At 41.2% G+C, this 24,605-nt stretch overlaps 1 protein-coding gene across 2 annotated transcripts in view; it reads right to left on the reverse strand.

The window, feature by feature from the left end:
- The window catches only part of STARD13 (StAR related lipid transfer domain containing 13), a 111,833-nt gene that overhangs the window by 59,137 nt on the left and 28,091 nt on the right, over positions 1 to 24,605 (reverse strand). The window contains exon 1 of one of the 2 annotated variants that reach the window (XM_066313164.1): positions 11,066 to 11,125. The exons of the other annotated variant lie outside the window; for it this stretch is intronic. The gene's annotated coding sequence lies outside the window, so the exon portion shown is untranslated. Of the gene's footprint in view, positions 1 to 11,065; positions 11,126 to 24,605 lie in introns of those variants that run through there. 2 annotated transcript variants of the gene reach the window in all.

Below are 24,605 nucleotides of genomic sequence, written 5' to 3' on the forward strand. Positions count from 1 at the left end.
CACAAATGAGACCCCAGGAATGTTAAGACGGAAGATCCCTAACTGAAATATAATAAATAGCTTTACTGTGGGGTTTTACCTTTATTTATTTAGTATTTATTTAGTAATTGTTTCATCCATAAATATGCAAAATTTTAAGTTATTCAGATCCATTCTGCCAGACACCTTCTCATGTAATTTTCTACTGGAAAAACTTGCACTAGCCACTAATTAGAAGTTTAAATCCTAACCACAGCCAGAATCTTTTTCTAAAAAGCAGACTCTGGACTTCCAAATCTGACTTTATCTATTGCTTTAGTATTATTTAATAAAACGGGCACATAGAATTGATAACACTTTTAATAGTTTGCCACTTTTAAAGGTGGAAAAGTAGTAGATAACTACAATACTGTCACTTCATAGGTGCAATGGACTGATATAATGTTAACCATCTGTGAGCTGTAGAGGTGTTTACTATGCTTGATAAGTTCAAACCAAATTCGTCACTGGCTGGCCTGGAACACATTAGGGATGAACTGGTAGGGTGAGTCCCAACATTTTCCTCATGATGGAGAAGCAACTCAGTTGTTGAATTGCTCAAAAATTTTTCACTATAATAATTAAAAAAATTCACAGCAAATATAAAAATGTATAAAATATTTATATCTTCCTTCACAACACAACTCACAGAGTTTCACCCACTAATTTCTTCATAAGTCTTTTAATTTCTGCATACATTACAGAGTATTTGTACAACTGCTCTTTCAAGAAATAATATTCATATTAGCTATCTCTCTGGGACACTCTCCTGCCTTTCCAGATAATTTCAGAATCTACTGGCCAGTTTCAGTTGCATCTGACAGCAGGAGCCATGTCTTAAAGATACTACTTTTTTGAAAAGCTGGTGCTGAGTAGAGGAAAGTATTAGCATTCCAGTAAGGGAAAGGCATTTGTGGGTGACCCACTATGCATGCTGAGAAGCAGCAGAGAGTTGGCTGCAGAGTACACAACATTCTTCATCAGCACCAGTGTCTGCAACCCTTGCAAATATTTAAAGGATGGGAGAGAGATTTGGGAAGTGAAATGGAGCACGAGAAGGGCTTATTTTCAGTGAGGTGGGGGAAAGGAATCCAAATTTGTGGGAAAACAGGGTGCACTGATGTCAGTGCTCAGAAAGCAGAAATTAGTTTAGCTCAATTTTACAATAACGTCTAAGATGGAAATAAAGGTCAGCAACCACTAGTCATCCCTGGGTAATGGGCTGTTCCAATTTTTGGCAGCTCCAGGATGACTCATGCGAGGAACACGTCACTGCTGCATTCTTCGCCAGTGTTGCAGGAGTGACCACATAATGTCCCCATGGCCCAATGTCCTCACAGTGCTCTCGGCCCCATCCTTCCCTCACTCCCACTGCTTTCTTCTTTAGAAACTCAAAGAGAAAAAGATAGTGAGGGGCTGTGTCACTGGGTAAGAGCTCTGCAGCCTACCCCTGCCCTGAGCTATGTACATACTTGCCTAGGTCAAAAAAATCTCCTAAAAGAGTAATTTGCAAGAAAGGACCTTGGAGCATCTTATTTCCCAGTCCTACAGATCTAACAAGCTCCAGCATGGATGTCTCTAGAAGAGTCAACAAAAATGAGGACATACTCATGGCCATATCAAACAATCAAGCAATCAGCAATTCCCCAAATAAAAATAAAATCCAACATCTCTGCAGACCCCATCCTCTGTTTCACAAAACATTTCATAGTAGAAGGCTGTACAAAGCCCAACTTTTATCCATACCAGCCAAAAATATGTAATGCATTCACAGGAACAAAGCTTTTACTCAGCATTTTCTGTGGTGTGAAGAGACGAATTTGCACAACTGTTGTCATCATTTATATTTCATTACAAAACCAAAATCAGAACTTTGCAACAGTCAGTGGTGCTCAAATGTTTAATGACAAATTAGCTAGTGCCCTACAGAACTTACAGTCCTCACAGACAGGAAGAAAAGAAAAGGATAAAAAACCAAAAGCATGGAGACTTACGGATGGTCATCCTACGAAGGGTGGAATTTAGCTCTTCTGAGTTAAATGTAGGAAATGTGAGCTCAAGCCACTCAGAACAAGCAGAGCCTAGGACTGCCTCTCTCTGGGGGCAGTGCTCTCATTCTTGGGCTATTATGCAAGAGGAAGATAAGTCACATCCATCTTCAAACGAGTAAAACCCAACTGCATGGAACTGCCAGCATTTATTTTCTATTGTTCCTCTGTAATCCCAGTGGAAGAGGTATTTACTTGAATGAGGCAGACTGAATCATTCTTGGGTGGGTGGATGGATGGATGGATGGGTTGAGAGGGAACAGATATTCCTCCTCAGGTCTTCAGTAAGCAACTGCTCCTCTCCTTTGACTGTACAAGGAATTTAAGCAGTTGTGAGCAGTTTGACTGGACCATCTGCTTAACCCCAAGTACCTAAATCCTGAATTAATTGGAGTGGGTCCTCCACAAGACACATAGTCTCTCTAGAAAATGCCACTGTTTCTTGATTATTCAGACAAATACCGTGGTATTGCTAATTACAGTGGGCCTGACTTTCATCTGGAATGAATTAGTGTTGTTGCTGACAGTGACTGACCTAGAAAACCCATGTAAGACTGCAGAATTCTTGCAAGAAAATGAGGCTCTCTGTTAGGTCAGGCCTTGTTGCCAGGAAGACCGGTTGCTGAAGGTTTTAATCCAAAAGATTAAAAACATTATTTCACATTATTGTGTCTGACTTAGAAATTAAACAACTTTCAAAACCACAATCCAGAAACAGTGCCTTTGTCCCTGCTCACCATCAATGGCAGACTCTTTTCTCTTTCTTTTTCCAAAATTATCCAGAAAACTACAACAGGATAGACCCAGGAACCAAATGCTTTTCAAAAGTAGAACATAATTTAATCTTTACAACAGAGAACAGAAGAGCATGGGTTTTCTCTGACTGTGGACTTCTTGTAATTTCACTGAAGATAAATATTTGGATAGCAACCAATGGGATATTTAAATGTCAGGAACTATCATATTTAAAGAAAGTGCTAGAGATTTTCAGTCTTGTTTTCCAATGTGTGTCGACAACTCATTCCCATAATTTACCTTCTGCATGACATATAAATACAATCACTGCTGTAATTTGTACATTGTTAATATTAGGACTGTAGGGATAGCTATGCTTTCAGTTGTACCTAAAAAAAAGACAGCTTTTACATCAACATCTGGCTGACCTTCATTACTTTCCTATCCATTATTTGTACTCCTCCTACTTCTCCTTGGCCTCTTTATTTTTTTCTTATTGTGCTCCTGTCTGATTTCATCCTGGAAGCTGCATGCCCTGACTGCTCTTGGCTCCTGTGATGCTCATAGACCAAGAGACAAATAAACACAGGGGGAAAGGACAAAACCAACGCAGGAGGAGATCTGCCAAATCTAGCTATGTTGATCCTCCAGCTGTGCACATAATTAGCCCATGGCACCATCTGAACCGAGACACAGCACCCCCCCTACTCTTTCCATCCCCTCCCCTGCTCAGACTGTGTGAAAATGAAAGGTCTTCAGGTCAGGACCAAAATTTCTTATAAACATGACCAGCACTCACAGAAGTAGGACTGGCAATGGGACAACTGGCTGTTAAATGATACAGTCCTCTGCCAGGAACTAACCCATAGATCTGACAAACCCACAATGGGTAGAACAAGGGTGTAAGAGTTCAGTTTCAGGCTCTACTCTCAGTACTACTTACTCTTTGTGGGACGTTTTTCACATCACAGCTTATCTAAGTGTCAAATAAATTCTATAATAATATCTAGTTCAAAGAGATTCTGAGAAGTGTTGCTGTTGGAACTTCAGATCTCTGAGGAAAAGCACCCCAAAGGTATGTAATAACTGGAATTGCATGGATGGAGTCTGCAGTTGGTTACTAGTGAAGTTACTAGATTAGATACTAGGTTAACATGTGCAGCAAAAAAAGTTGAGTAAGAAATGCATGTATCAGTAGAAATGTATTTAATGACTTTATCAGCTTGCCTTTGTCAAATTCTGTTGAGTTTTGAGCACAGCCACAGAAACACCCCCAAAAGGATCAAAACAATGTTATTTCTCATATCAGAAAAATAATTTTACTCAGAGAATAAGAAAATGAAACAACTTCTCACAAAGAAAAATGACCTTGTAAGATGATGCAGCTCTGAACCAAATTATACATATTCTACTAATCAATAAAATACAGTTGTCAAGGCAACGCTGACATCAGAAACTGAAATACAGAGGTCTGTCTTACATAAACACATACACATACCAATATGTTATGTGAACTTTTGTAATCTAGCAATGACTTCAAGGAAAAATATGCTTTTACAAAAGAACACATATTTTCCCAGGCTTGATAGATTCCTGTGTAAGAGCTTTTATGAGATTTTAGACAAGTTGCATTTTGTTTGATAGTCTTTGTTCTTGTTCTTTTTTTTTTTAAACTGGAAAAAAAAGGTTGCAAAACCCCCTTGCTTCCAGTGAAAATTTATTCTTGCTATAAAAGTGATTTAAAACAGTGACAATTGGATGGGAGGTAAAACTCAACCAAGGCATTTGAATATTGATCCTGAACATTGTTTAGACTAAAAAATAATTGAATTTGTATATCCTATTTGTATTATATTATGCAGAGGGACAAGTTCTGAGTACAAAGACTAAATAAGAAAGGATTTTCTTTTCACAGGTCTTACAATTCTCATTATATGTGTTTTTCACCTGCAAGCCCTGTTCTGCTGCCTTTTTCAACAACTGTAATAAGCCCAGTGAGCTGAGCCGATTGAATCACAGAGCGGGATGTTATTGAGCGTAACTACAGGTGGTACCAGCCAGCCCCCTCTAATCTCTGATTTTGTGTTTAATTTGAACAGATCATTAAATTACTTCCTAGCTTACCACCAGAACCTCTCAGCACATGCGCAGCCTGCTACTCCAGACGGTTTCTTTTGCTGTAGCTAAATAAAGCCCAGGTTTCCTAACAATGTTCCCAACTTCTTGCCCCTTTTTGCCAAAACCGTGGACAATACCTTGTGGTCGCAGGATATCACTTCATGGCTCTCTAATTACTGCTCATTTTTCACCTACCTGTGTGCTCAGCCACCTGGAGCTGGCAGATATTTTCCCAACTTGGATGCTATAGCAACCAGGGCTGAGGAATCAAGGCAGAACTATAGCTGTCTATTGAATCTGCTCTGGAAGTTCATGTGGACAATATAAATGGAATATAAATAAATAATATGAAGCATGAGGATGTTTGATTGCTGCTTTAGAGGTCTGCAAGCATGCTCATTATAAGTACCAGGCTTTCAAGACTCTATTTTCTGAAAGATGGCTTTCAAACAATTTTTAAAAATTAACTGGTTTAGCTCATTTAGCATCTAAGTTCACTGAAAAACTTGTTTGGAGATATCCCACTGAGATCTGAGTCAGCCTCCTAATTTTCAGTTCAGTTAGAAAATGAAGCTAACTCATTATGCAGTTGTCTGAAATATTCTTGTAACTGCAAACCCATGGTGTTTTTACAAAGAACTGAGAATATGAGATGGTATGTATAAGCAATTATAGTCCAAACAAAATAGTGTCTTCATTCCTCATTGGGTTAAGTGATGAAAAGACTGACTGTTATGTGTGATTACCTCTATTAATTTGGATGTATAAATTAGGCATGTTCCTACAGGCCTATGGAGATTAAATGAACTATGTAAGTGCTAAATATTACGATAAATCTACATTTCGAATTCAGTGGCTCAGAAGCACAAGAGAGGTGTACATCACTGTGCCACTATCAACCACATTCTCTTCTTGTTATCTTGTGTACATGTTTTTGCAAACCAAATTAATACAACAGAGCTGCCCATGCAGCTCATTAGCCACTGGTGGAGGATGGGACAAACGAAACATCTCCTGAACAAATCTTTTAAATCTTCTGCCCAGGGAAGTTGTGGATGCCCCATCCCTGGCAGTGCTCAAGGCCACATTAGGTGGGGCTTGATCACAACCTGATCTAGTGGACAGTGTCTCTGCCCATGGCAGGACTTTGGAATTAGATGATCTTTAGGTCCCTTCCAAACCAAACCATTCTATGCATCCACGAGTCTATTGAACTCTTCTTCTGTGACAAGTGAGGGCCCGTCTCCTGCTCTAGGTGTACCAGCTGAGGTGCACAGACACAGGAGAGACATAGAAGGATCAATGCCTCAATGCTATGCTCTGCTGTGCTGGAAAAGAGGATGCAGAGGTTCTTTTTGGAACTGGAGTCTAGAAATGCAGGCCCCAAGGACATGAGCAGCAGAAAGTAGCTGCAATCTCAAAGTATTACCCTGAAACTAAGCCAGTTGAGACCATATTGTGACTTTTCAATGGCACATGAGTGCTCATGGCTGGCAAAGGACTGCCGTTTGAAGTTCTTGTCCCTGCTCAAAGCCTTCATAACAAGTGCTAAAGCACACAGTGCTCCTATTTCCCACAAAGTCCCCCCCAAATGGAAAGGACATTTCACACCAAAGGGGTTAGTTCAGCATCCCTTCTCTCAGCAAGAAGAAGTGAACTCCATGAAGACACTCCAGTCACCAAGCCCTTTTGCAGGATTGCTGGTTCCCAGGCTCCTTCTGCCTTAACTGCTGGCTGCACGGGCAGATTTCAAGAACTGAGACAGCCCTAATTAGTGATTTCACAAGACCTTCCATTAATTGCAATTCAGTGACTCAATTCCACCTTTTAGAGACATCTACCACTGGTTTTACATCTCCACAGAAGTTCCCTCCATCAGTCCTTTCCTTTTGTCTATAACATCCACAGATATAAGAGGAAATTTTACGTGACACAGAACGATTCTGTTTTACTGAGTCTACTTGCCATCAAAAGTATCAATAAATCAACAACCAGAGTTAATTAAGGAACAAAAACAATGCTAAGGGCTTGATTTAAATACATAAACCCTGGAACATTCAGAACTCAACCTCAGCCCATCCTGTCCATCCCTGTGAGAAATGTTTAAACATAAAGTGAGCTTATCTCTTCTAGATGTGTTTGGCGAATGGAAACTGAATTTAAAGTAGCTTCTCTGGTTTTATTTGCTTACATCAGAACCCTATTATTATTTTAACCTTAAAATGATTTAATTAATGTCCTAGCCAAAAAAAAAAAAAAAAAATTGCCTGGGTGGCCTGAATATTATACCTCCATATTTTTTTATGAGGTGACCTTTCTGAGTTCAAGAAACCATGTTTGATCACTGGTTTTGAGTGGGAGTTTTGCTTGTGAGGATTATGAATGCATTACAAGGAAAGCCTACTTGATTTATGCATAATTTTTCACTGAAGGTACAAAACAAGTAGCCATCAACTTAATGCCACTTAATGCTGAAGGCTTTAAAGGCTCACAAAAAGTCATCCCTTTTACGGAACAGCAAACAATCACGATTCTAGGTTAGGGTTATAAATGAGTAAGTAAATCAATTATGCACTGCATTCAGATGGCCCCCACTCTGAACTCATTTAGTACATAACAGTGTGGCTGTTGCCGTATGTCTTGTGCAGACATTCAGTGGGTGGTTTCATAATGTTCCAGAGCCTACAGAGCTCCTTTTTTTTTTTTTTTTTAAATCTAATTTACTGCTTTTATCAATATCTATAAGAAAACAAGAAGCAGCTGTAGCTCTTCCATCCGCCCCATGCTTGTCACGTGCTATATTACAAAGCATGAAAGGACAAAATTTGTTTAATAATGGGACAATGTGCAACATGTCTAAAATACAGTCTGTGAGACTTTATTTGTAAGAACTTGCACAGTCAGGAAGGCATTTTGTGGTGGCCACATGAAAAACGATTCCATGTAATGAAGAGATTTAAGAGCTGACTAATAAAAATATAGGGACTGCATGGGCAGCAGACTAAATGGCTGGAACCTGACCACACCACCCTACCAATCCTTATGGAAGAGGAATGATTGGGGCTAAAAGTCCTCAAACGTGCTCCAAATTACTAGGAAAATGCAATCTCATTGGATGGAAAAACAAACTTGCATCAGCTTAGACCACTCTCTTCCTGTCCTGCCCAAATTTAAGATTAAAGGGAGACACTGGACTTACAGTGGATCTGTTTACCAGCACTCTATCTCTCACAAGGAAGAGAGACCACATCAAGGACCCTGTGATAAAGACAGATCTAAAAAGGTAACGGGGGCACTAAATTTGTTCTGGATCATCAGACAGCTCAGTGGCATACCCAAGGAAGGTAATTGGTACCTTCCCCTGGAACCCATGGCATCATCCACTGTCCTCTTGAGTTAGATACACCAAAGAGCAGGAAAGGCACTAATTAATGAAGAGCTTAAGTAGCTACACCTCTGTGAGGATACCAACAAGGAACTGTTCTGTGGGAGGATAACCAAAACATGCAGTGTCTGAAAAGGATGGGAAGGGAATTAAGAAAATAGAAAAAGTTAAAATAATCTAAATTCCTGTAAACTTACAAATCAAAATCAGAGGTCAACACACGAGTAAAAACAAAATGTCTGATTGCCATAACATCCTCAAAACACAGAGACAGAAAACGAGTGCACACCAAGATGGCATGATGAGCAGTGAGACTAAAGAACCTGAGTGGGCTGAATGATGGCAGGATGCTGTCCACAAGAGAAGTGATGCTGAGTTTATTCTTGGGATACTGTTCAGTGCTTAACTGCTCCTACTGCTCTGATAAAAATACTTGGTAAATATAGGAAACTTCCTCAGCAGTTAGGATACATCACAAGAACTTCTTGCTTGCTCAATTTTCTTTTTCTTTTTCTCTTTTTCTCTCTCTGTGAATGAAAAATGTCTTGACTGTACTGAGTGGTTATGTCTGGGAAACTAGATGTGGTGGGGAACACACAATGATTTTCCCTTTCCCCAGGTTTGTTATGGGATCTTGCACTGGACTTGGCATTGCAATCATTAGTAGAGGACCCTGTGAAGAACCTAAAGGGTACCAAATGAAGTAGTATTGTCAATTGAAAAGTGCATTTTCCTTTCTATTTTTGTTAACACAGTAGCAGTGTACTTACTGACTAGAAAACATATCCTTCACCCTTTTGTTTCATCATATGAAAATCTTGGCACTCATTCCCTGCAACATGAAAGCAAATGCCTGTAGACATGCCTGGTATATAACAAGTGCCTGTCATGCTGTGATGTGAACTGAATTGATTTGAAGGCAAACACCTTGACAGACAGGCCATCAAAGCACACATAAAAATAACAGAGATAAACGAATAACACTGATATACAGCATATCCCTGTTGTTTATAACGTGCTTAGCAAGCTCTTTATTCCATATAAATAAAAAATTTCAGGAATTGTGGCTGTTTTAGCAACAAACATCAGAAAAACCAGTATCATCACCCTAGCATACAAATCTCATGTGCTAAAGAGGGACAAGCTATTTCTGCAAGCCTCACACACTGAAAAAAGACCCTTCCTCCCTGATCTTTTACAAAGTCTTTCCTCCCTCTTCGGTAACAGCACGCACCATCAGCCAAGCTTTTGGCAGGTTACAGAGACTTGTACCCATTTCTGTCCATTCCCCTTCAAACTTCTGAACACCATAATTTCCAAAATATGCCCAGCACTAGTGGAAGCACAACTTGCAACTTGCAGCTTTCTGAGACCCAGAAAAAAGCAGCAAACCTCTGACTGTGTGCAGTAGCAAATGCAGCAGCAAGACAAGTCCAGCATAGTCCCTCCAAAAAGTGCCAAGCAGAACAGGATGTCAGGATAATGCAAAGAATCCACTTTTTGCCCCAGCTGTCCCTGCCATAAGTCACTGTGACCCCTCCTCCTAAGTAAATGAAATCAATCAGCAGGGATTTCTGTAAAATACATAAAACAGTCATCTTCCAGACTCTACCAGAAGATAAATGGTTCCAGACATTGGACTGCAGCCATTTTCCCACACATGCTACAGTGTTTTGTCATCCATATTGGGCCATAATAGTGAGTGGGTTTTACTTTTTGTTTTTTTTTTTTTTTTTTTCTCTGTCAGCAGCCAATGCTTCTGCTTCTAACTCATACACTAAAACCACAGCAACAAGAGTAATTTTTCTGTTCAATTCGTAATAGAACAGTTTTACTCCCAATCAGACAGTTTGGGGTCTTGTACAGAACTTTGACACTTTTCTGCTACAGATAGTATCATCTTATCGCTCCCAGCTGGAGCTCCACAAACCTTCTCAGGATTAAAGCATATCACCCCATACACATGCCACTGAAGGGAAATGAGAATGAAATTATGAGCAGTGCAAACCTTATCTGAGAACCTGCTAACAAGAAATAATAGGATTGCTTACAGTATCTCATGTTGGCTTTTGTGCTCATTTCAAAGAAGGATACAAGTATATGACAAAAGATGCATCACAGTGTGAGTTTTCAATTAATTTTAACGTATTTTCAAGCTAGTCCTTAATAATCTGTTAACATAAAATGCATTTTGGAAAGAACCATGGGGCTTTTTCATTATTAAGAAATGTGCAACCAAATTCTATCCTTAATTAAATCAGGAGTAATTTTATTAACTACAGTAGACTTAAACCTGACTTACATCAGTGTAACTGAGGGTAGGATTTACCCCCGGGGTGTTTATACACTGTAGTTCCAGTTAGTTTAGATCTATTTGGGTGGGAACTCCTTTCCCCTTTCCAGAAAAAATATTCTTGCCTACCCCTTTTCACCTCACAGCTGGGGCCAAAACAGCCTTTTTTTCTAAGATATTTTTCTGAAAGGTTACGAACAAATCTTACCCTCGACAGGAGGTGACCTTATTAAACAAAAAAACACCCTCTGAAGTAAGGGACACCAGCAGTTTTAAAGTTTGTTTACAAGTTTTTAAACAAGCCACCTCAAACAGATAAGCTTATTTACATCTTACAAATAAATAAAAACTTTAAGTAAAAGCTATTTAATACAGGAGCTACTTATGTCTGTTTTCAAAGCTGAAAAGCCCTTTCAAACAGTATTAGCTGCTGCATTAAACATCCCTGTTCCAAGTATAGAAACTTACTCTTCACAGATATCCTTGGGCTCCACTGTACCTCTGAACCAAAATCACTTTCTTCTTTACTTCATTTTCTGCTCTCTTGAAATCGGATTCCCAGTTCCTGACAGATGGCTCCTCTGTCACCGAGCTCTGCTTCCGCCTCCTTATCACTGCCAGCTAATACTTCCACGATGCTTAGCTGTTGTCTGCAGAGCTGTGCTCTACATCATTTCTACTCTGATCAATGCTCCGCTTGGTTTTAGGTTGGTTTCTAGTCCCGCCTCCTGCTCTTGAAGAAACGAAAACTCACAGCTGGATTTTCTATAAATCATCCCTTTTAAGAGCGGCTGAGCAAGTATGGCAAATACTACAGCTAAGACCTGCTGCTCTATTTGAAACTTCAAAAACAATTCCTCACCTTAATGATAGACACGTGAAAGTTAATCATGTACTAAAATCACTAATACTGAAAAATAGTGGCCAGATAATTGTGACCTTCAGGGCTTAGATGCTGATTAATGTAATACAAAACTCCTCTCTGTTCTGGGGGGATATGGTAAAACCTACTGCCTCAGTGAACTGCTTTATATAGTGCTGTGCTTTGAACAGGAGCTTGTCATTCTTACAACAATAAGTTTACATTTCCAATACAGAGCTTTCTGACAGACTAGCCCAGTGTACACACTGTTTAGGCTAGAAGCCTAAGCTTGAAAGAGACTTTACCGTCACAGCAGCTCTTCTGAAGTGTGGGCAGGAAATACTTTTATTTTCTGCACAGCACTAAGAGCAGCGCTGAGCTCATTACCATGTTTAACAAAGCGTGGAGTATAAAAGCAAGGTGGTACCATAAAACCAGCACCACGAACTTTGTTCCCATGAAAACAGCAAAACAGAGCCCAGTTTCTGTAAACTGTTAATTGTTCTAATCCTCCACCCTCCAGACCTTCTTAAGAAACTGTGTTGTGGAAATGAAAAATGACTGGGTAGGTCTGAATGCAGTCTGAATGGGCTGCGAAATCCTGGAGTTTTCTCTAGGGTTTTTCTATGGCGAGAGCTGCATCCCAGCTCAAGTGTTGCCTGGGCTAAAACCAGTTTCTTCCTTACTAACAGCTGCCTGTGTCCTGATGGCCCATCATGAGTTCCCCTGATTGCTGCCCACACTAAAGAGCAGCTGAGCTGCTGCTGTAGTCTTGATGAACAACTCCTCAGGTTTCCACTCGGGGAAGTGTGCAAGAGCGTGCCAACAGCGTCTCTTTCCCAAGTGTACCTCTCAACTCCCAGCAAGCTTGGACCCGTGGGCTTCTCCTGACAGCTGCTGAAGCTGGACTATTGCATCACTAGTCTTCTATGAGTGGATCTCATTCCTTTTTGAGTCTCATCCACCCTACCCTACCGCGTTCCAAAAAGGTTGTGGAAAAACACCAAAAAAAGCACTTTTGTCTATTTATTCTGACTCTCGAACCACTTTATTACATGCCCCACAATTCTCCCAAGTTCAGTTTTTCCACATGACAGATGACTTTTTGGGCTTCTGTCAGATCCAGTTTGACTGTCTCTTTTCCCTAAGCTGAAGTATCTCCTCTGTTTCATTCTGGAGCTAGTCAGCCTTTCTGCTCATCCCTGTAGGCACTGCTGCTCCCATAAGCTCCGCAGCCAGCCTTTTAGTTCACCTGATAGATGGTGATGCCACAGCATCCAAGCTCAAACCTTGCTCCCAGTCCATGATTGATATTGTTGAAAATATTCTCACGTTCTTTGCTTTCAGTTCTGCAGACAGCAAGTGAGGAAAAATCAGGTGTCACCTTGTGGTCTCCACTACCATGGCATGAGTGACCTGCACACAAGAATTTCAGAACAACCGCACCAGAATAATTTCCAAATGGTTACTAGCCTGGCACGCCAGGAGAAAGCAGTATGGATTAAGTAGCCAGGAATACCGTGAGCCAAAGGCAACACCATTTTGATGCAGCTACCACTCTCTTAACCAGCAGCCACAAGACACAGGTCCTGGGCCCTGTCCAAGCTGTGACTCAGATCTGAAGTGCTGCAATGACAGTGCTCTCCTGTGGATGCACTGGTTCATCAGTACCAGTAATTCGATGATGGAGAGTGAACTGAGCGTGGGTAGAGCACTATCCCTGCACCCAATCCAAATATGTAATGGTAAATATAGCAAATCTGCTTTCCGGGTGCCATGGTACATTCAGTACTTATCAGCTGTCAAAAAAACCCCACATAACCGATTAAAATTACTTGTTTGACCTTTAAAGTGTACGTGAAAATCCATAAATGAGACTCATCAGTAGTACATATCCACTTGAATAACAATAGAACTTTGAATCCCTAGCAAAGGTTTCCAAAGAGATTAAATACTCAATACCACAGTGTGATGGATGGAGATCTTCCAAGGACTTTTATAGAGCATTTTGTTTAATGTCTGGAGTAATGTTTATGGTACAGAGGGCAAGATTTGCTCTTTCTCTGCCCTGAGATTGCTGACCATCACCTGAATAATAAGAAAAAAACATTTGCTGCAGGTGGAAATAAATATATTTATTCTACATCATCCTCCATGTCCTTTAGTTCCAGAAAGTACACTGAGTTCTTTGGAGATGAAAAGAAAGATCTGCTGCTACCACTAGTGAGTGTTCAGTTCACAGGCTCAAACTAGAGAAAACCCCCAATAAGGCAGCAAAATGTGGTAACACAGATAATGGTTTATCAGGATTTTTTCTCCCTGCAAATATTTTACTGGGCCACACTACTATCTAATTGTGAACATGGCTCTACAGCAGCCCAGCACGGCTGAACCCAAGGCCATGGAACGAGCTCGGGTCCCAGGTAACAATCCCCTGCATTGCTGGTCCCTGTTTTGGACCACTTCTGCCAACTTCTTCCTAAGCAGTGTGAACAGGAGTCCATCTGTGTTCCCTGGCTGTGGAATCCCTCACTCTCCCTTTTTTGGTAGTACAGATGTTGTCCCAGGGATGGACCACAGGACAGTTCCTCCTGTAACTGTTGTGCAGCCCTCACTTCCCCCTCACCTGGAGATGGTTGTGAGATTTGCTGGCACACCAAGCTCACAAATGGTTTCAGCTCCCCATAACTGCACTTGGGAAGGGGAAGGAGAAGGAATAAATGACTTGCCATTTGCCTCCAGTGACTTTTAACTAGAAGAGCTCAGACTTCTTCATGCAACCAGGGCAGCTGTGCTGGCTTGGCCCTAAACTCCTTTTGGGAATTGTAAATATTTAATATGTCAAGCCTTCTACCATGAGGCCGTCTGGGGAAAACTTTTAACAGCGTAAAGGCACTCTGACTGTAGTATGTTTGCCTATAACGTGCTAAATAGAATTATTAAAAACCCTGCCTTTTGCATCTTGAAACTCCAAGGTACTCAACAACACATTATTTCTTCTTACTGTCAGATTTTGCTTTATGAAGACAGACTGCATGAGATACTAGACAGATGTGGGAAAGTTTTGAGTTCTCTAAGAAACAATAGGTTGGAGGACACTGATGGAAAAGTGAGCAAGGTGAAGGTGCTTGTATATGAAGATGAGCACTTGTGACTGCCTACAGATCCTCTGCACCACTGCTCTGCATCCTTCCTTCTCTGACAGTCTGAACACCCATTTTCAGCTGAAACTTCTCCACAGCTGAGCTACAGTTGGGTCCTCCAGCTCAAGTTTGCCTCATTAGTTTTCACCATCCAGTTGAAGGCAACAAGACCAGCCAGGAGATCTTTTCTTCTCTAACAGCTTTTCCGAATCTCCTGATGCAAGCTGAATGGGGGCTGGATCACAGGGAACAAGAACTGAGTGCAGCATTGCAGATGCGCCCCATGCCACATACTCACCTCTCCCATGGGAGTATACTGCCAGACAGAGCCAATGGCCATGCTGCACTGCCAGCCCACATTTCGGGAATGACTTGCAATTATTCTCCAGTCTGCAAACACCCTCAAGCCTTTGATCTCTTCTGTTGCTCCCAACTGCCTGCCTCCCAGATTCTGCCAGCATTTCCTGCTACTGTTCCATAATCAAGCTACCACACCACTGATAACCACGGTACAACTGCAAACTGAGCTGCCTTCAGAGGAAGGGCACATGGAGCCAGTGAGGCTCTGCATGACCTCTTCCTTTCATCCCACTTTCTTATTGCATGTCCTCCGCTAATCCTGGCAGATTCTGGAGGAGAACTTGAACCAAACACATTACTTTGTGCTACCAGGAATGGATGAAGCCTGTTTTCAGGTTTCCCCTAGAAACACATCGTATTTTCTCTTAAAGATGATGGAATTTGATAAGTTATAGAGATAAGGGAACATAAAGAGCTGCAACACTTTCAGCAAGAAGACAAGGGCAAAAGGAAAAATAACACTGAGTTATTACTACTTGAAACTCTGCATCAAAATGGATATTTCGAGGCAAAATCAAAATTAAAAAGGCAAATTGAAAACTTCCTATCTAAACCAGAAAATTGTAATAATAACAACATGTTGAGTGGGGGATTTTCTCCTGGGCAGCTTTCTTGCAGTAGATGCTCTTACCTCTGACTGCCATTTCCCAAAGAGATCTTGAACTATTTGTCATTCATTTAATATTGTGGTTGTTATGTAAAGTAGGACAGTTGTGCTATCTCCACCTGATGATAAAGCCATACACTTTTGCATTTTAATATCAAACACATTATTCAAAGTATCAAAATATACATTACTTAACTTACTTTTCAGAAAAACCTATCTCATTTATATTTGGTGCTCATTTAGTCTTTCTTCTGCTGGAAAATCTCTGGAGTTCACATGGCATATCTCAGTGTCACATGTGTTCCCTTTAATAGCCAACATAAATGTTTTTCAGCTTGAGTCTCACTTATGAAAGCCAAGCAGTGCCTCTCTGCTTTACTCATCACGCGACCAAAGCACTGCCGATCTCCCGCTCGTCTACGGGCAAAGCAGCGGCTCCCGGAGCCCGGCCCAGCACAACTCCCTTTGGTTTGATCCAGCTGATCAGCTGATAAATTCCATCCTGATCCCAAACAATCTTCAGCAAGCTCTGTTTTCCAATATTTTTCCCGTCCCAAGGACCTGCAGTGCCACGCTGGATTCAATGGCACCTCCCTGCACTGGGCTCTGTGCTCCTGCAGGCTGGGCCTGGGATGCTGTGGCTGTGTGCAAAGGGGATGCTGGGTGACAAGGCCTCTCAAACGTCCTGAAAATGGCACTTGACATGCTTCAATGACAGCAAGCCCTGTTTAACATGAGTTCACTTTGTGGATGACAGAGGCACAGTATTTCATTAGTATGTTAAAATGCTTCAAAGAGCTCAGAAATAAAAATTCTTGGAATTGCTGCATGAGTCAAAACTTTCAGAAGTTTCTACTAGAATACGAATCACTGGTTTGCTTCAAGGGAGGAAAAAAATTCTTGTTTTCAGCAGAAAGTTAATTGGGTGTCCTGAAAATCAGTAATTAAAAACACCATTAGTAGACAATAATCATCTGCGGTGCTAGTTTCCTTCTGTACATAAAAGGCTTTAAAAGGACAGACTAAGAGAGAAAAATTCAGCATCAGCATTTGCCTCTAGACCCAATGCACCCAGGGGCTGGCCCAGCATCCCCTGTGCAGGGAAATGAGAGTTAGAAAAGATATTTTTGTTACTGTGAATAAAAGCTGGATTTCTGAAGCTATATGCCTGCACCATTTAAATTTAACTTGTTCACAGAAAAACCTGAAATGCTGAGGGACAGCACCACCATCGCTATCATCTCCCATGCACATGTCAGAGAGAAGTGCCACCACCCTGGGCAGAAAATGCAGCCACTCTTTGCTGTGTAACAACACAAGGCTGGAAGCAAAGAACATGGTTTCCAAATTAAACAGTGGGAGCAATTTCTGCCAACAGGATGTAATTACTCCTCTCGTAAAAGAGCTGTGGAACACTTAATGGTTTCGAGCACTAATACATATGGAAACAGAGTGTTCCACAAATACCCAGCCAAGTGCTAGAGCACCACTGGCTTGTGAAGCAGTAAAAGGACGAGAACACATCCTGTACTGCCTAAGATTTCAGGGGCCTCCTTCCAAATGCTGCTCTAGAGGGACTGCTGAACTTTCTCTATCAGGTATGGTCACTGCCCAGGGTGAACTTTCTTGTCTCTCACAGAGGCTGTAGTTAAGGCAGTGTGTCACAGTACTAAGTGTAGATTTATCACCATCATATCCTAATGCCAGATCTGTGACTACTTCAGGTAATTTATCTGACTAGACTGCTATCTTCCCAAACATCTCTTTATGAGCAAGCAGGATCTGAGACTATGTCAAATATGTCAAGGTAATTCCATAGGATATATGGAATCTCAAAGTTGATGTGCTACTGATATTAATTTTCTTAAGACTTGACCAAAATACATTTTTAGATCAGAAATAAATAACAGCATCTAAATGCAGACATTTTAAAATTATGGCCAAAACATTCCCAGCATCTCAAAGCCCCTTCATAGAAAGTGTGTTTTCTGACTGAAGGATGTTATGCCTATAGCAACTCAGCTCTTACATTTACATGCAAAAATTCACAGCCATACTTAGGACAACAGACAAGCAGAGCTCTCCACAAAGCAGCTCTCCTAGTACAAGTTTTTACTGCCTTTACTACTGCAAACTGGAGCTTGGGAGGAAACAAATGTCCCAGCACCTCCTCCTCCACTTCCACTGAAAACATGAAGGTTTCACAACACATCCCTATATGTAAGATCTCCTGCAACAGAACCAGCTCCACTCACACCTCTCACAGAATATCATGCATTTCTCAGAGATTTTAAGGTGGGATTTGTTAAAATTAGGAACAGTACTTCTTATCACAGGAGAAAATTGTTCCTAACCAAGAAGAAAAGACAAAGTTTTTCTGCACAGCCCTGCCTCAAACATCAGCAGAAAAAATGCTTACATGCTGACAACTCATCTGAGGAACTGCTCTGGAGCCTAACAGGCTGTAATCAAGACATCAGAGGTTTATTTTGAACAAGCACTTAGGGGAATGGGCATGAATTCTCCATGTTAGCAATGGCCCTCAGTGTGTGATTCTCTCATCCTCACACTGACTGAAGAGAAAGCAAATAAATCTGCCTAGTGACTATTTCACAATATAAAATTTATTTTTTAAACATGCAATGATTCTTTTTGAGCAAAATTCAGCATGATTGAAGTATGAAACATTGTCTTCCTGACCTTTCAGAAATCCAAAAAAACCCTAACATTTGGTTCTTTGGTCAATTGTGTTATTGAAAAATGCATTTTCTTTCAACACACACATGCACAAAAAACTTTACCAATCATATTTCTGTTACCATCATCCTTCATATCTTTTAGCACGATTTACAGAGGGTGAAAAAATGAAAGAAAAACAAAAACTGGCAGTACATTATGCAGCTTTGGGCAAAGAAAATGATGGATTCTCCCAAAGTAATTTCCTGCAAAATGAGATTTGATATAAGGATCTTGATTATGTATGTCAGTGCTGGGAAGGTACCCAGATATGTGAGACTATCATTTACAACCAATGTAGCCAAGGCAGAAGCCACTACTGGGTTTTAGAAATGGAGCATTAGTACAAGGGAACAGAAAGAACGCATTTTTCAGAAGAATCGGAGACAGCAACATTTAATTTAACTTATAATACTCTACTACCTCCCAAGATGGTCCCAATCAGACCTATTTCTGCACAGCACACTTGGTGAATGATGCCACACTTGGTCTTGTCCTCCTCTAACTCTCCTGGCAAAAGCAACAAAGACTTCCTAGCACTAAAAGGCCACACTGCGGTTTTGTTTTCAAAAATCACTTCTAGGAAAAATCAGAGGGTAAAAAAAAAACCTCTGTGAGATACTCTGTATCCAAGGACAAAGCAGAATGGTTCCATGTGAGTCATTTTCAGTCTTGGCATTTGTGGTATGAACTCAGAAAAGTCATTACCAGTAATTTTGTCGTTTTGAGTGTTGGCAACACATGAGAAATAAGTGCTTCTAAAATGAAAATCCCGTCCTAACCACTTCAGGAACACTTACAGATCAACCTTGCTACAACTTCAATCTAAATCCATTTCACTATATTTAAAAAATATTATTGGATGCTCTAAGTAAACCAAGGCATCAACCTGTGACTTGAGAAAAAGGTTTTCAAACAAAAATAGTGCAAGAAGCAAGACATGATTAAGGAGACAACACATTTCTGTTTGTTCACTTGAAGGACTGCTCGTTGGATTAACCCAAAGTGAACCTGCAGTCCAGCCATGTGTTTTCTCCCATCTTTAATACAGCCAAGCAAAAACAAAGAAAAGAAAAGGCATCCCATGTGCAGCCACTTTGCAGGAAAGTTTTAAGTGGTCTAAATTAATTCCTTTGTTCCTTGCTGATACATGGAAACTGCTTCCCTAAACTCTGATGAAGAATCCGTCTCTGAGCTTCATTTTTATTTGCTATATTTAATGACTTCTATTACAAACCAGTCTAAACTGGGAATCTAAAAAAGGAAAGAAAATACAAGATTTGGGTCTTTCAAGGACCAGTTTAGGTTTATAAGCAACAAAGCAGGCAGTGTGTTGTGATGGTCTGGGTATTCCCAGCAAGACTCGCAGTCCCTTGGCTTCTCTCATCTCCCTTCCCAGCACGGCTATCTGACAGTGTCACGGAAAAGACATGTTTTTAAAGTCTCCAGTAACCAAATTATCAAACAAAAATAAGGGTCAGGATTTCTACGGGCACACGTACAAACATGACGCACAAGGGATTTCAAAGCAGCTTTTCCCATACACGCAAACCCTCTCTGATGCCGTTGTTTTGGGTGTCCCGTACTGTGTGAAGCTGTACAATACTAATCTGGCTGTTCGAAAACACGTTCAAGTTCCCCCTTGACTCAGGCACACCTATTGACACAAACGCTGGCGGCACTGGTTGTGAAATCCCCGCACCTCTGTCCTATCAACCTGAAATCAGGCTCCGGAGCCGCCGAGGGCGTGGAGACAGCGCACACAGAGGGGAGTGTTTGCACAGGCCTTGTTTCCATAGGAAACCAGGGTAAACATATCCCCATTTACGAAAAACAGAGTTTTCCAAGGCAGTGGCTGGGAAGTCTGCAGCTCTGGCCCTTGCCCACTAGAGGCCGTGAAGCCCTTACGCTGCTCCGGCTGTCACAATCCAGCGGAGATGAGATGAGAAACGAGAAGCACCAAAAATAAGACATATTTTCTTCTGACATTAAAATCTTAATACTTCCTTAGTGCAGCTAGGCACTCCAGTCCTGGCAGGCCAGTGGGAGCAGCAGGACCTGCTGTGGGTAGCCAGCTCTGCTCACCAACGACTGGAAACCTGAGGAGGACATGGATGGGGGGGATGATCAGAAAAATGAGAAGCTACAGCTGGCTGGTGGGAAGCTACTCCTCTGTGACAAGCCCAAAGTAAACAATGAGTAGCCAAATTCAATGGATCACTTTTAAAATTAATTATACTTTTTGAACATCACTCACTGGAGCCTGGCAAGCTGCAGCAGTCAACAGAAAGGATGCCAGGCATGAGGGAGATTTACTGAGCAGCGTTTGCTGGAGAACTGCAGCAACAAACACACGTGCACAGCAAAACACCGTGGAGGCTGGTTTGTGGGGAAGATATCCGAGGGTGTTTCTCAGTACACTGAGAAACAAATGGGGTAGTACAACAAAAAGAAGCAATACTCAGTTTCTCCAGCTTAACTCCTAACAGGGCTTTGCTGGTTTTTCAGGGACTATATCCCACCTCTCTGTGAGGGACACAGGGAAACAGATGAAAATTATAAGAGGAGACCTGCCCAGAGTTGTGCTCTAAGGGAGTACATCAAACCTGGACTTCCACAGGAGGCACGGGAACATGGCCCCTACAGACCCTAAGTCTGGAAATCACATCTAAATGTCTTCTTGCAAGCTTGTGAAAGCTTATCTAGAAAACTACAAAGAGTCGATGTAGATCAGATTATTCTTCACAGCTATTGACTGCCCTGGTTTTTGCAATGTTGAATTTCATTGGGCATTGTGCTGTGCATACACCTAGCTTAATTATGTCCCATTTTAAGTTCCTTTATGTTCTGCCATCTGGATTAGTTAAATAGTTTTGTGTCTTTTGCAACCTCTGTCATGTTCCACACTTGTGCCACAGATCATTAAACAGCATAAACGTCACACAATTCCTAAAATGAAATTTCAGGGCAGCCCAATAAAAAACAATGACCTTAGTAAAAACGTGTATTTATTTGTCTTGTATTGCTCTCAAGCACTTGGCAACCTTCTGGTGAAACATTCGATTAAGACAGGGGAATGTGGGTTTAAGTACCTTCTGGCTGGTGGTCAGACATCTCAAAAGCATTAAGGAATGATGCAAAAAGTGAGTGCCACCACATCCTTGGATTTTCCATCTCCTGCATCCTTTCCATTTTACAGGAAACTAGTGATCAGGCAGTTAGTGTTCAAGTGTATAACTTGGACAGTTTAGTGTGGAAGAAGAGGATTTTGGCTTTTTGCATTTCATAAGGATATAACTGGTAGCTATTGGTAAGTACCTCAGTGCAGGACACTGTTTTGGTTGATGCCTTTGCCCTGGTGTGCTGAGGCTGACAGCCCTCCCAGCACGGTGTGACGGGGATCCTTGAGCTGTGGCACTTGGCTTGTCCTGATGCAGCACGCAGGGATGCCACAGCAGAGCTCATCCTGTGACAGCAGCTCCAGAGCAGGAGACCAACACACAGTTTGTGAAGGGTGCAGCACGCCTTGCACACCAAACCAGTGTGCTGGGAGAAGCGTGCAAAGCACTGTCTGGGGCTTTTGCTGGGACTGGTCCTTTATCAAAGGAGGGCAAATAAATTTAAGACAGATCTGGCTGAATTCATGAAGAATCTTTTTTTTTAAGAAAAAAATGTGGTTTGTTAGCAAAAGAAAAATGTAGGGAGTGGCACGAGTGTTATTCCATTTTATGAAGGTGACTATGAGGAAGTGGGGTGCCTGGAGATGTGGAAGCTCAAACCCACCTCATACTTCCAGCCCCAGCTCCACTGGGCAGCTTGCAGTCCCTCTGGCCAATGCTCAAGGAAAAGCTGGATCCTTATCTCTAACATGTTCCAGTTAAACTGCCCTGAGAGCAACCCCAGGTGTTCATACACTAACTAATCCCATTAGGGCTCTTTTAAAGCGTTTGTAGTGTGGTTGGTTTTTTTTTTTTTTGGGTTTTTTGTTTTTGTTTTGTTTTTGTTTGTTTGTTTTTTCTGGTGTCACAGAATTTACACTTAATGGGTTTGCAGTTATAAGCCAGTTAGAAAAGTTATTTGCACTTTGCGATTTGCTGCCACAAGTGTAGCAAGAGAGGAGCACTGAGGTCCTCGTGAATCCCACAGCTGCTGTGACTTTTCCATGTGTGGAAAGAACAGTTGCCGGAGGCATTTCAGAGAAATGCAAGAACACAGGAGCAGTTCATTAATACTGGAAGTGAATTTGCAATTACTGAGAGCAGATGGCCAGCTCACTCAGTGAATGAACCTTAAACCATCTAGACTTACAAGACTACTGAAAACATTGAAACACTACCAAAAGTTACAAAAAAAAGGGGGAAAAAAAAACCAAAAGAGAAAAAAATTCCTACGTGCTCACGGTCAGAAGTCAGCTCAGATTTGGATCCTATATGTCCTATATACAGTGGCTTAAGTCCAGATAAAGCTGTCAATATTAAACTGAGTCAGTGGATTTACCACAGAGTTCACACTCCTTCTTCTTACTTGCATAAAAAAACACTCAGAGCAGCCCAAGATAAGCAAAACTAACAAGAACCTTAATAAAAATAACAGATCAGCATCATTAATAAAGCTAGGAATCAAACTAATCCTTCCTTGTACCACTGCAACTCAGCTGTATCAGAGATGTGGTAGCAGCATTAATAAGAATGGAAATCAAAGCTGAAGTTACATGACTAAGTTTTTCATTAATTTATAATCCACTAACAAAAACCACCATATACACACTGCTTTAACAAACGTATCTGTGATGTGCTCCAGAGCTGTTGAATTCTTTCCATACACAGGCTACTTGTAAAGGTTCTGTGAAGGAGCTTAAGAGAGATGTATATCTTGAAAGCACTCCCCAGGGCAGCTCATGGACAAATTACAATTATTATTGCTACAGGCATGTAACTGTACATATGTGCAAAGGGAAGGACTTGCTTAGCACCACGTGAATTTCCCCCTGCCAGCTCTTCATTTGGCTTGGCAAACAAGACTGTAATTACTGGGGGGAAGAGGAAGGCTATAAACAAAGAGCTCTGTTGCATGGTCCTTCCTGCACATGTCCAGGGAATGAAATGCAATGGCTCTACCAGCTCTGGGAAGGCCATGCAATCATCCTTCAGAATCTTTTTCCCAGGGACACAGGGTTTCAGCAGCTGAGCTGTGTACCCCTGGACAGCAAACAGGCTGTTTAGGCTCCCTAAGGTTAACATGACCTGCAGTTTACATGTCTTTGTGAATGGGTGCACAAGAGCTCCAGCGCTGTGTGGACGCCAAGGCAGCTGGCAGGGAGAGTCGACATATCATTATTTGCCAAAGCCTTGTGCAAGAAGTTACCTGCAGTTGGACCGCACTCTGAAGACCAGCCAAAAGGCTGCAACAGCAACAAAGTATGCAGGCAAGGCATGTCACTTAAGATAGAATGGTAATTGGATTTTCAGATGAGGAAGGGATGTTGGCTTGGTGGCACTTGTGATCAGTGCAACTTGCTGAGCAAGGAATAGCTGTAACTTAGAGACAAATCCCTCCAGTCAAGATAACTGCTAACAAGGCACCCAAAGATTTTTCTTGGTTTCCTTACAAAGTTAAGGATATGAACTTTTACTCACAAACAAGACAGAATTTAAAATTCCAGGGATGTACTCGTAGCAAAACCTCAGGTTTATTTTGCACAATCAACTTAGTTCTTCTCTTAGGACAGAAATCTGCATAGCATGTCAGTTTGTTAAGAGAGATTGTGATATAATTCAGCAATTTCCTTGTGGCTTCATGGCACAATGTATGGAAAATATGTCAATGCATGAGCTTATACTACCGAAAGGCTACTTCCATACCTGCAGCAACACAAAGTGTGAAGTGCTGTAGCTACTTTCAGATTCCTTCCCCTTACACTTCCTTTTTTAACACAAAAAGTAGAAAGCACAAGATACTTGAAGAGTTTTGCAGTGCCAGCTATGACATTGTTAAGACATTGGTATATTTCAAGATCTCAGAACTGCTTTAAAGCTTTCCAAAACTTTGGGAAAACAAAGTTTGTATTGGAAGCTATTTTGACAGAAGGTGGTTTACATATGCATCTATTTAGTATGCTGAAATATACTATTAAAAAACTGTTGACTATAGAAAGTTATTTCTAGCAATGTCTTAGTAACCCTGGTTATTCTTTGAAACATTTTGCATTTCCCTGAAATTGTGTGATCCCAGAACTATTTTAAGCAGCCTATACTATCGTATATGCCACAGCAATTCCACTTAGCCTCTGGGCCCAATTCT

This window comes from Sylvia atricapilla, chromosome 2 (assembly GCF_009819655.1).
Source record: "Sylvia atricapilla isolate bSylAtr1 chromosome 2, bSylAtr1.pri, whole genome shotgun sequence".
Lineage (NCBI taxonomy): Eukaryota > Metazoa > Chordata > Aves > Passeriformes > Sylviidae > Sylvia > Sylvia atricapilla.